We start from the raw sequence: 12,535 nt of genomic DNA on the forward strand, positions 1-12,535 counted from the left end.
ACAAAGTGAACAATCAATAAATACCATTGCTTGATTTTTGAGGTGGATTGACTACACCCAAGGCATTATATATGACATGGAAATGTTAATTGATCCACCGATGGTATTTGGGTGCTTACCGAGTATAGAGTACTGTACTGAAGAGCTTGGAAGAGTACAAAGCAGTAGAGATGATAGGTAAAATTGCTGCCCACGAGGAGTTTAAAGTTCAGAGGGAAGAGCGACATTAAAATAAATTACAGATAGGGGAAATGGGAGAGTATAAGAATGTGTTCATAAATGCTGTGGGGCTACAGGGGCGAGGGGTGAATATCAAAGTACTTATGGAAGACATGCCCAAGAGATTAGGCGACATGGAGGAGAGGATGAATAAGGTGGGGAAATAAGGAATTAGTTAATAGGTGGAATCAATTAATAGTATTTCTTGAGCCCTTACTGTGTATAAAACATTATATGAGGTGTTTGAAGCAGGGCAATAGAGTTACCTTTCAAGAAGCTTACATCTAACTGTGGAAACAGAGACCAAATTCAACTACAGGCAGGGAGAAGCAACAGCATTTAGAGATGTGATGTGGCTTTGTTTACTAGCCTCTATCCTCAAAGTATGAATATCTTGGGATCATTCAGTTTTTCCTTCTCTTCATTCACAGGGTTTTGAATTCCTTTCCATTCTTATCTTTGTTTCTAATTTTTACTTTACGTGAAAACTTTCATTCCAAATTCCAAACGGTTTCAAAGAGTCTCCGACCTGCGGCTCTGCTTCACAGCCAACGGTGTTCTGTGTTCTCTTCTCGAGTGATTTGACCATCCAGTTAAAAGCGGATCGAGTGTGCCTTTGATAATGTAAATCTAGTTTGGAGATTTCAGGCTATGCCTTTTGTGCATATAATTGGCACCCTTGGGCAGACTATCTAAGGAAATGGTAAAACAATCTAAAGTCCCTTCAGGCATTTTATGTTGTATCCTTGAGGAAGCTCGCATGGTGCAAGAAAATTAAAGGATTGTAGCTGCACTGTGAAGACTATCCTTAGAATTAAGACCAGGCCTGTGGAAAAAAAGTCGACCCAAGCCGTACTTGGAGATTGTGGATACCGTAAAAGAGGAGCTGTTCTTAATCGCCGTGGATCAGTTAGCAGAAATATAATTTGAATCAGGGGTGAAAATTATTTTTTTAATGACATTTGTTAAGCGATTACTATGTGCCAGGCCCTGTACTAAGTGCTGGGATAGATACAAGCTAATCGGGTTGGACACAGCCCATATCGGGCTCACACTGTTAATCCCCATTTAACAAATGAGGTGAGTGAGTCACAGAGAAGTGAGGAGACTTGCCCAAGGTCACACAGCAGACCCGTGGCAGGGCCAGAATCAGAATCCACGTCCTTCTGACTCCCGGGCCTGTGCACTATCCCCTGAGCAACACTGAGTTGTAACGCCACGATCCAGCAGGCGGTTGCCTTGGTAGCTGCTGCGGTCTCTGCCTTGTGGTAGCAAGCCATTTGTCAGGGGCCTTGTGGGGTCATCCATTCTGTGGTTGTGGGGGGCAGAAAATTTCACCTCTTATAGCATAGCCCCAACCAACACAACTGGTAATAGAACCCAGGTCTCCTGATTCCTGGCTTGCTCTTCTTTCAGCTGAACCAGCAGCAGGGCTGGACTCTGCAATGTTGCTATTTTCCCAGATATCCCTGGCCCTTTCCCTCCTTAGTGGTTCCTCCGAGGGAACTATTGCCAGATAAAATAAAATCTGGATTGTTGTTAAGAGCCAATAGAGCCTATTGCCAAAGTGCATTTTGAATGGTGCAAATGATGGTTAATATAGGGTGAGATGGAATGTCTTTGAGAAGACAGTTCTAAAATTCTGAACAGCTTGAAATAAATCCTCCTCCCTTCATTTCCCATTGTCCATAAAAACACATCTTTCTGAACTTCTGCTTCAACCTGGGAATTTAAGACCATCTCAAAACAAATTCTTCACTGATGACAAATACCCTTTTGGTGGTGTAAAGTATCTGATTTTATGTAGCTGTCTGTCTTTTGAGCATGTAGTTGACCTTTCGGGTGCTGTATACTCTGTTCTGGTATTTTGATCCAACTGCCTCAGCCTCAACATAAACAAGAAACCTCTTAGGCAATGAATGCCCCAGGTCCTGAGGTTCTAGGCTGTTTTATATGATGATGATGATAATCAGTCCTTATTAAGTACTTTCTATATGCCAAGTATTATAGTAAGTGCTGGGGGGTCCATACAAGGTAATCAGGTCAGACACTAGGCCTTGTCTGATGAGGGACTCAGTCTAAGGGGAAAGGAGAACAGCTGTTTAATCCCCATTTTACAAGTGAGGTAACTGAAATGAAATGAAACAAAAAGAAAGCAAGAAATGCAAACCAACAAAACCCTCTTTCACTGCTATCCGTACTAGTAAAATCCATGTTTGTTACTTCGATAGGGAAAGGGCCAACTAGGTATTTAGTAAGGAAAAAGGAAATTGCCAAGTATTTTTTTTGGGAGGGGGGCGGTGGGGGAGACTGACTTTAATCTCATTACCCTGTATCCCACCTTTGTGCTAGTCACGTAGTAAGCAGTGTAGCCTAGTGGGTAGAGCATGGCCCAGGTTGCAAGAAGGACCTGAGTTCTAATCCGGTCGCTGCCACTTGTCTGAGTGACTTTGGGCAAGTCACTTCACTTCTTTGTGCCCATCACCGCATCTGTGAAATGGAGATCGAGACCGTGAGCCCCTGTCGGACATGGATCGTGTCCAACCTGATTAGCTTGTATCTACCCGGTGCTTAGTACGGAGCCTGGCACATAGTAAGCACTTAAATACCATTAAAAAAGACCTTAAATATTGTTGTTATTATCATCGCCATCATCATTAAGGGATCTCACAACTATAGGCCGTTTTGTTCATATGACATTTTGGTTGATGGTATCAAGACTCTGAACGTGAATCTGAAACAGAAATAAAATGATATCAAGGAAATGCTGTTAAATGGTTAACAGTACAAAGAACGGGAACATTTAGCATAGGAAATGAAAGAAGAGAAACAACAAACTGAAAAAGCACTCGTAGCACTTTATTGGAGGTGAATTTTTTCCCTGGATAAATGTAAATCTGATGAATCAACCTGGGTAGTTAAAGTGGCATCATTTTCTCTTTTTCTTCCTTGTAATGGCAGAAGACTTGCTGGAGAATTGAAAAGCAAACAAATGAATGAGATCGTGTTACTCTTTAGAGAAATATTAGAACAAGAACAAAATGACGCAGGGATAGCGATCTCTGTCCCAGTGATAGCATCTGCAATTAGAACAGAGTCCTCAGCATACCCTCTCTTCATGATATCCGTAAGATTCTATAGAGCCTAGAATACGAAATTGCACCCACTGTATTTTCTTTCCATCACACTCTACCGTGAGAAGTAAGCAACTTCGTGTTTTTGATGAACCGAGGGCAGAGTAACTCGGAGATTAATCTACTGTAGATTTCTAAACAGTATGCTGTTTGAGATGACTTTCGGTGTCGGCCTCCTGATCGGTCTGTCAATCAATCGAATTTATTGAGCGTCTACTGTGTGTGGCGTACTGGCCTAAATGCTTGGAAGAGTGCGGTATAAGAGAGTTGATGATTCAGGCTAGTCAGGCTGACTGACAGGTCCTACCCCGGGTTTCTGTTGGCCCCGTGTTTATTCCCCGACCCCGCTCTCATTCCTGCGTGGGTTCCGGCCATCACCCCAAAGGTTGCCAGGATGGGAACAGGGTGAGGAGTGGAGAAACCTGAGTTACTGCTATAAAGCCAAGCCGACATGCTGAAATCAGGACGCCTGGTTTAGAGTGAGAGGTGGCACCGATGCATCAGTCTCTGCCCAAGGAGAAGCACGAAAGCTTTCAAGGGATGAGTCCTAAAAGGTGGGCAGAACCTGGTGGTAGAAACCCGGTGATTCTGTGGGCATGGTTTAGTGGATGGAGCATGGGCCTGGGAGTCAGAAGGACCTGGGTTCGAATTCAGGCTCCACCACTTGTCCACTGGGTGATCTTGGGCAAGTCACGTCACTTCTCCGGGCCTCAGTTGCCTCATCTGTAAAACGGGGATTAAGACTGTGGGCCCCTAGTGGGACAGGGACTGTGTCCAACCTGATTAACTTTGTACCCACCCCAGTGCTTAGAACAGTGCTTGGCACATAGTAAGTGCTTATGAACCTTTATTATTTTCACTATTATTATTACCTGTGCCCATCCCAGGAGTCCCAGGATAGGGAAGCAAAGTGCAGAGGATTTGTACATCTCTTAGTTTCTTCTGTTCTTCAAATCTTCTCCACTTTCCCCTTCACCTATCCACACCAAACCCCCTCTGGTGGCATTGGGATTCGTGCTATCACTTAGAGCCCCTGCACCTTCCTCATCCAGGGCAAATCAGGTCCCGGGGGCAACTCTTTTCCTCACCTGTGGGTTTCCCCAAAGCTATGCAATGACATGTTGGTTGAGATGTTCCTTCACTGTGATCTACAAACATTTGTCTGCCCTCGCTGCTGGCATACGCCCTATTTCCGTGTGCTTCCCAGCAGTTGGCTGGGTAGTCTACCACCATCCATTGACCTAAGAATAATAATTAATGATCGTCTTATTTGTTAAGCACTTACTATGTGCCAGATGCTGAGGTGGTTACAAGCAAATCGGGTTAGACACAGTCCTTGTCCCGTGTGGGGCTTACGCTCTCAATCCCCATTTTACAGAAGAGGTAACTGAGGCCCAGAGAAGTGAAGTGACTTGCCCAAGGTCACACAACAGACAAATGGCGGAGCCGGGATTAGAACTAATGACTTTCTGACTCCCAGGCGTGTGCTCTAGCGATTACGCCATGCTGCTTCACTGTGAGAACTCAGAGGTCTCATTCTGCCATGTTGTCTGGCTGTGAACCTTACTCATCTGATTGCCTCCCAGAACTTCCTTGTTGGAGGTCCTGCCCTGGAATTTTTAAGAATGGTGGGTGGAGGAGTCTGATGAACCCGCTCGAAAGGCTGGTTACTCCTCCTCTGGAAGATCGAGGTCTCTCTAGACCTAGCATACTCCAGTAAAGTTTCAGATGACGAATGATAGTAATCTAATTCCACTGGTGGCTGTGCACTATTAAACAACTAATTTTCACTTGAGACGATAGCAATAGAGCAACGATGACTTCTGGCTTCTTGAATTTCAAGCCAATATGCTCTCTATTAAGTGAGATGAAGATATATTGACTGAGCCTGAAGAAATGGGAATCTATTGCTCACTTAATTGGCCTCCAAAATTCCTTCTACGGTTACCACGGCTAGCATGTTGAGGCTGCTCCTTCTATTTGTTTACAACAAGCCTGGAAGCCTACCTTGCAGATAAGAATGGAGCATTTACCAGCCCTGTGAAGGTTTCACCAACCTCTGATCTTCCCTCAAGGGCTTCTCAGGAAAGCATTAATACTCTGGCACTAACTGCAGTTTTGGGTATGTAGAGAAGCGGCATGGTGTAGTGGCTAGAGCCCGGGCTTGGGAGTCAGATGGTCATGGGCTCTAATCCGCGTGGCTCAGTGGAAAGAGCACGGGCTTTGGAGTCAGAGGTCATGGGTTCTTTGGGCAAGTCACTTCACTTCTCAGTGCCTCAGTTACCTCATGTGTAAAATGGGGATGAAGACTGTGAGCCCCATGTGGGACCACCTGATTCCCCTGTGTCTACCCCAGCGCTTAGAACAGTGCTCGGCACATAGTAAGCGCTTAACAAATACCAACATTAATCCCTACTCCACCACTTGTCTGCCGGGTGACACTGGTCAAGTTACTTCATTTCTCTGTGCCTGTTACCTCATCTGTAAAATGATGATTGAGACCGCGAGCCGCACGTGGGAAAGGGACTGCATCCAACCCGATTTGCTTGTATCCACCCCAGCGCTTAAGACAGTGCCTGGTATAGTAAGCGCCTAACGAAAACCACCATTATTATTATTAGACGAGTGTCTATTTTGCCAGATGCTCCCAGTAAATGCCAAGTGTTTTAATGTGGAAAGAACCTGAGTTCACCAGGGGCCGCAGATTGACAAACAGCCTTGATTTTTATATGGTTTTAGTCTCTAATTATTCCTACAAAGAAGTGTACAAATTAGGGGTCTAGATTATGTCATCAGAGAACACACATATTTAAAGAGCCATTAGTATTTAGTACACACAAGCCAACATTTTCTTTGTTTCAATTGGACATTCATTAGACAATTGGTATAATGATTATGATCCAAGGATTTTTTTTTTCTGTCAATGTATTAAATCCTTGAGTGGCATTCCAGCTAACTTAAAATTGAAAATCAAGATTTAGAAGTCAACTGCAATTTCCCATGTCTAATGATGGTTAATAGTTCAGAAAACAAGCTCGGTATTGGCTCTCTCCATGCGGATTTGCTATTGTATAATCATTTTGATGTAATTATAATTTTGTGCCTAATAGTGACTAAGTGTGCAATTAACAAAATTGTACTTAGATTTATAAAAAGGAAAAGGCTTTGAAAATGTATCAGAGTTAGAAAATGGGGAAAGAAAATGGTAATCTCTGGACCTCAGTTTCCTCATCTGAAATATCCCCCTCTAGCTTGTTGTGGGTGGGGAACCTGTTATACTGTACTCTCCCAGTTGGTTATTACAGTGCTCTGTGTACAGTAAACACTCTGTAAATATAATTGATTATCAATTGGCCACTCCATGAATGCAATGTAGGCGGCAGAACTGAAAATGGTTTCACATTTCCACACGTTCCTGTTAAATTTTTTGAAGGAAACATTAAGCAGTTGTAAGTCACCTTTCAGTTAGTGTGTGAACAGACCCTAACTCATTTCTTCCTATGTCTAGTCGTCCAAGAACATTTCACCTGTAGTAGTTTAGAATTAGTTCGTAAACTTCCCGAAAGGCCAAAATAGTGTCTCAGTCAGACTTTGTCCAGGGTTTGGCCAAACAGCATACATACGGTGGGACCTTTGGTGTTATTGTTGGCGGCGAGTTTGTCGAGCTTTAAGTTTCAACAGTTTCCGAATGCAGGCTTCAAGCCCAAACGGTTTCCAACAAAGTAATAGCAGTTGGATCTAAGATAGGATTCCAGTTTAGCTCATTGTGGGCGGGGAAGGTGTCCACCAACTCTGTTATATTGGACTCTGTGCTCTGTGAATACGATTGATTGGTGATGCCAAACTTGAGCTTCATAGTTGAGTTCTCACAGTGCACTGTCCCCACTTCCCATGTACTTGCTTGTTGGAATCCAAGCCCCAGGGAGAACATGAGGGACAATTCCCTTGCATAAGGTTCTAGGGCCTTTGGTTATGGAGCAAGACTCATCCATCATTGATGATGGGAGATGTCATCAGTCTTTGAGTGTATGGACTGAGAGAATCGGGCAGCGAGTCAGTCTTTTAACTCCAAAGTTGAGGAGCTTCCCCTCCTCTTACCCAGAATTGTTCCAGCACCTCCCTCCTTTTTCATGGCATTTGTTAAGCCCTTACTATGTGCCAGGTACAGTACGAAGCAATGGAGAAGATGCAAGTTACTCAGGTTGGACACAGCCCACATCCCACATGGGGCTCGCAGTCTTGACCCCTGTTTTACAGATGAGGTAATCGAAGCCCAGAGAAGTGACTTGCCTGAAGTCACACAGCAGACAGGTGGCTGAGTGGGGATTAGAACCCAGGTCCTCTGGCTCCCAGGCCCATGCTCTAGGCGCTAGAGCATGCTTTTGCCTCTTCCAGTATAAATCAAGCTCAGAAGCAGATGTAAGGTAACAACACCAGACACCTGAATTCCTACCAAAAAAAAAAGTCTCGGTTAAGTGTGCTTCGGGATTTCGGCTTAACCTGGGTTTGTTAAACATGCCAGTGACGGTTTAGAATGACTCCGGATTCCGATCTAACCTTGCATTTGTTCTGCCTGTGATGAGACTGTAACCATCTGTAGTGCCGAATCTCTGTGTCAGATATAACTGTTTGAGTGGAGTTGGGAATCTCTATATCAGATGTCACTCGATGGTGCCGAATCTCTGAATCTAGTAGCACACTTGAAGGCACTGAGCAGGATGGAGCAGTTCTGTCTCAGCCTCAGGCCAAGGAGCACAAGGCTCTGTTCTTTCTTCCCTCCCAGTGGTCTGAAGGTAATCAATCAGTCGTATTTATTGATCATTTACTATGCGTAGAGCACTGTCCTCAGCGCTTGGGAGAGTACATTACAACAGAATTAGCAGACACGTTCCCTGCCCGTAATGAGCTGACAGTCTAGAAGGGGACGGTAAAGGTAAGAAGGTGGAAGGCCCAGGGCGTTCACAAGAAGACATAGCCAGATAAAGGAGCTAGAGAAGATTTTTATTCCCCTCTGCTTGACTTCTTAATAATAATGGTATTTGTTAAGCACTTACTATGTGCCAAGCACTATTCTAAGTACTGAGTTAGGTACAAGGTAATCACGTTGCCCCACGTGGGGTTTCGCAGTCTTAATCCCCATTTTACAGATGAGGTAAACGAGGCACAGAGAAGTGCGGTGACTTGCCCAAGATCACACAGAGCAGACAAGTGGCAGAGCTGGGATTAGAACCCACGACCTCTGACTCCCACGCCCGTGCTCTTTCCATTAAGCCAGGCTGAATGTGCTGTTCACTTGCTTGCAATTTGGTTTCCGAATACCCTTGCTGCTTTGCATAACAAGACTTGCCCACGGGTTAAGCTACCAAACACTTGGAAGGGGTGACTTTGAAGCAGCTTGTTTTCGGTAGCATCCTCCTACCCGGCGTTTCCAGCGTGTGGACCACAGTGAGAGTTCAAACATAGATAGCCGTCCCAGGGAATGCTTGAAAAATCCTTTTACTCCTGCTTTGTCTCTATGGTAACCTAGCCACCAGTTAGTCAATTATATCATCTCTTAAATGGACTGAGCCGATGCTGTGTCCTATACTTTGAGCGAGGAAATAAGGCATCAGATTAACTTCAGAGAGATGGAATGAAAATATAATTGGAATGGTCAATTATCATCCTGAGTTGGGAAAGACATCCTGCCTCTGCCTAGATGTTTTTTATCTCAAAGTTCTTTTGGTTTTTTTCATGGTATTTTTTAGGTGCTGACAGTGTGCCAAGGCACTGTATTCAGCATTCAGGTAGATACAAGCTAATCACAGTCCCTTTCCTACATGAGGCTCACCGTGGTAATCCCCATTTTACAGATGAAGTAACTGAGGCACAGAACAGTGAAGTGACTTGCCCAAGGTCACACAGACAAGTGGCGGAGCCGGGATTAGAACCCAGGTCCTTCTGACTCCCAGGCCTGGGCTCTATCCACTAGGCCACACTGCTTCTCTGAGTTGAGTAGTTCCTGGATTGCAGGGTGAGGACAGTGCTCCAATTTGCTGACTCTGGTAGGACAGGTAGCATCTCGAAGAAGCTTTAGTATCCTCTACTGCCGGGAGCCATAGCAGAAGTCGTGAAATGACATCTTAGTTTTTGATCCATTTCTACATATAATATTCTCCACAAGTGCTGCTGTAGCACAGTGAAGCAGTGAGCAAAATCTGAAGAAATCTCTTTTACTTTTCAGGTAGAGTGCTGCCCAGCATTAGATTTCCCTGGGAATTGAGACAGACTTTAAGCCCACTTTATCTAGATCCTATACTTAAAAATACCACAAATATTGATCAAGGGAAAAAAGTAACAAGTGGATTGAATGAGAAGATAGGGGCAAAATTTCTGTACTACTTTGGAGAGTTATTTCTGGAGAATTAAGCAAAGAAAGAAGTCTGCTTTCTTATGACAGAATGAGTGGGGATAATCCGTGTTGGAAGTCTCAGTGAATGGATGGGACGCCATTATTTTGCCAATGTAAATCTCCTGTTTAGAATGGCGTTCGGAAGGGCACAAGGTTTGAGTAATATTTTTCTCCGGACCAGGATTCAGGGGCAGAGAAGCATAAGGAGGAGGACAAGGAAGTACAATCTGCCACTGTAAATTACTTCTAAGAAAGACTAGAAGGAAACTGGACAGTGATGAAAAATGGAGAAAGGAAGACTGCGTGGGACTCTGATTAGAGGCGACTGCAGAATTAAAAAAAATACGACCATGATGGAATACTTGAAAATAATTCAATGGAATCTTGAAAACATTTTAATTGAAACATCAGATCTCATAGATTGTTCTATGTTCCTCTTTAGGCCGAGTTCAGATACAGATGAGCAGCACGATTGAAATTGATTGGTCCAGGTACGTTGACTAAATTGGGAGCGGAGGAACGTATCGCCGCATAAAATTTCTTGGTCATAACATACGGAGCTTGAATTATGGCGAGGACAAAAAATGTGGTCACTCATGAGCTAGGGCTGGTGATACTTAAAATCTGACATTACTTTTTCCAACTCTTGCTTTAAGAGTGTCTGCAAACAATTTTATGAGAAAAATGGTTTGCATGTACTTTAATTTGTGGCGTGTGGGGATGCTTAATGATAGGCCATACATAGCGGAAAGAAGGGACAGAGAATCGGGGGCCTGTGTCGATCAATCAAAGGTATTTACTGAGCGCTTACTTTGTGCAAAGCGCTGTACTAAATGCTTGAGAGAGTCCAATACGACAGAGTTGGTAGACACGTTCTCTGCCCACAACAAGCTTACAGTCTAGTCCTAGCTTCGGCCACAGTCCTGCTCTGTGACTCTGAGAAAGTCAGTTAATCTCTTTGGGTCTCCATTCCTCCTTCTTGAATATGGGGAGAAAGCAGCCACTCTCCCTCCCCCTTAGGCTGTGAGCCAGGTGTGGGACAGGATGCTCTCCTCTCCGATGACCCTGTATCTACCTCGGGACTTAGCTCCATTCTTAGTACGTTAATAGGCACTTGCTAAATACCATTATTATTCGGAGAACCCAGGGAAATGCTTTCTGCCATCTTTATTTAAAAATATTAAAACTTTGTCCCCTGCGAGTTTACAACTTCACAGAATCGGACCTCCTATTCCGCAAAGGAAGCATCTCGGTTCAGAGCCACATTGGACACGGGACATCTTGGAAGCACCTGGGGCTATCTGAGAAGTCCAATATGACCAAAGCGGTCATCGTATAGCTCCCTTTTCTGTCTCTGCCTCTCCCCTGTACAGTCGGAATCGGGGTTCAGGAAATGGGGATGAAACCGTGTGCTTTTGAGGTCTGGAAACTGTCCAAATGAGTTAAGAATCTTGTTCCTTCCTCTGATGGATGGAGAATTCTATTTCCAGCTTCTTCACTGATTAGAGGTTTCTTTGGCTTCTGGCTCTTAACTGTAAAGACTGTGCTACCATTGCGGTCTTTGATTTTTGAATGGAACAATAAGCTACCACCATTCCTCTCTGTCGGCACAGACCCCAGATCATAATCGTGGTGGTGCCCGATGGGGAAATGCCCATAAATCAGCATTTCAGTTGCAGATCATGGTCGATGTGGCGATACTATCCTCTTAGATGCCCTCAGGAAGGCAGGTCTGTGAAACCAATTTCCCAGGGGGCTTGTGGCCTAGTAAGAGAGGGAGATCTCAGGAGATCAGGCTCACAGTAGTTGCTTATTAAGCTCGTCACTTTTAAAAGAAAAGACTCAGTACGCTGTCACCTACCCACCTCACAGGGATTGGCAAGGATTAATGAGCTATTGTTTGCATAATCATTTAATCTCTCTGTATTAACTTAGGTCTCCTAATGCATTATCATATTGTTATTACGGGAAGGGGAAGGATGCTTGCCCTTAAAAGGTAATTCATTGAAAATGATTCCTTAATTAATCATAACCTAAGATTAACAATGCTTCTTTAATGCTTGTCTACCAGGGTTCAAAGTTCTTAACCAACGATCTATAGCTCATTACTCTATCTGCCTTTCCTGGGAGGTGGGTTAGGTGGTGGTGGTTATTATGAATCATTGAGATTGAGAGTTTCTCATTTTTCTGGAGGGCAGGGGATGGAAGCTGATAGCCACTGGTCTTGTCCTTGCAGGTGAACGGAAAATTAAGTTGAACGTCGAGTCATGAGTGAACTAGCGGATTAACTTTTGTTTTTTGTTCACTGAGAAGGCTGTACTAAGGAAGGAAGCGGGGAACGTTTGAGAGATTGAAAAAGAAAATGCTGTGGGGAATGTTTTTAAGGGACTGATTTTTTTTTTTTCAGAAATTTGGCATAGGTGTTTTCGGTATTAAGCAGGGCACAGTTCAGTAAAGTGTACTTTTTTTTCCTCTGCTCTAAGGTAGTGTGTAGTGCCACTGATTTTTGTAAATAGTCAACTCTTTTGATGTTGGGAGCTGTCCAAGCTCCTGGTGAAAAATATTTGCTGAGGGTGCAGACTCTGTGAGAGAAGCATTCTAAGCCCTGCACTAAAACGAAGAGCTCAGGGATAAAGAGACTGTCATGCCAAGAGGAAAGGGCACCTCAGTCTTAGGTTGCAGATGGTATGCTCTTGAATAGGGAAAACGTGCACTGTTATACGTGTTCCTTGACCCGTGTCACACGTGCACACCACTGTTTCTTTGGACCTCGCGGTTCTAGCCGGAGAGT

The 12,535-nt window shown here is 44.1% G+C and overlaps 1 long non-coding RNA gene across 1 annotated transcript in view; it reads left to right on the forward strand.

The window, feature by feature from the left end:
* LOC120638820 overlaps window positions 1–12,535 on the forward strand; it is a 273,112-nt gene that overhangs the window by 74,198 nt on the left and 186,379 nt on the right. The window contains exon 2 of the long non-coding RNA XR_005660799.1: window positions 10,187–10,235. This is a non-coding gene — a long non-coding RNA (uncharacterized LOC120638820). The remainder of the gene's footprint in view (window positions 1–10,186; window positions 10,236–12,535) is intronic.

Source organism: Ornithorhynchus anatinus, chromosome 14, assembly GCF_004115215.2.
Source record: "Ornithorhynchus anatinus isolate Pmale09 chromosome 14, mOrnAna1.pri.v4, whole genome shotgun sequence".
NCBI lineage: Eukaryota > Metazoa > Chordata > Mammalia > Monotremata > Ornithorhynchidae > Ornithorhynchus > Ornithorhynchus anatinus.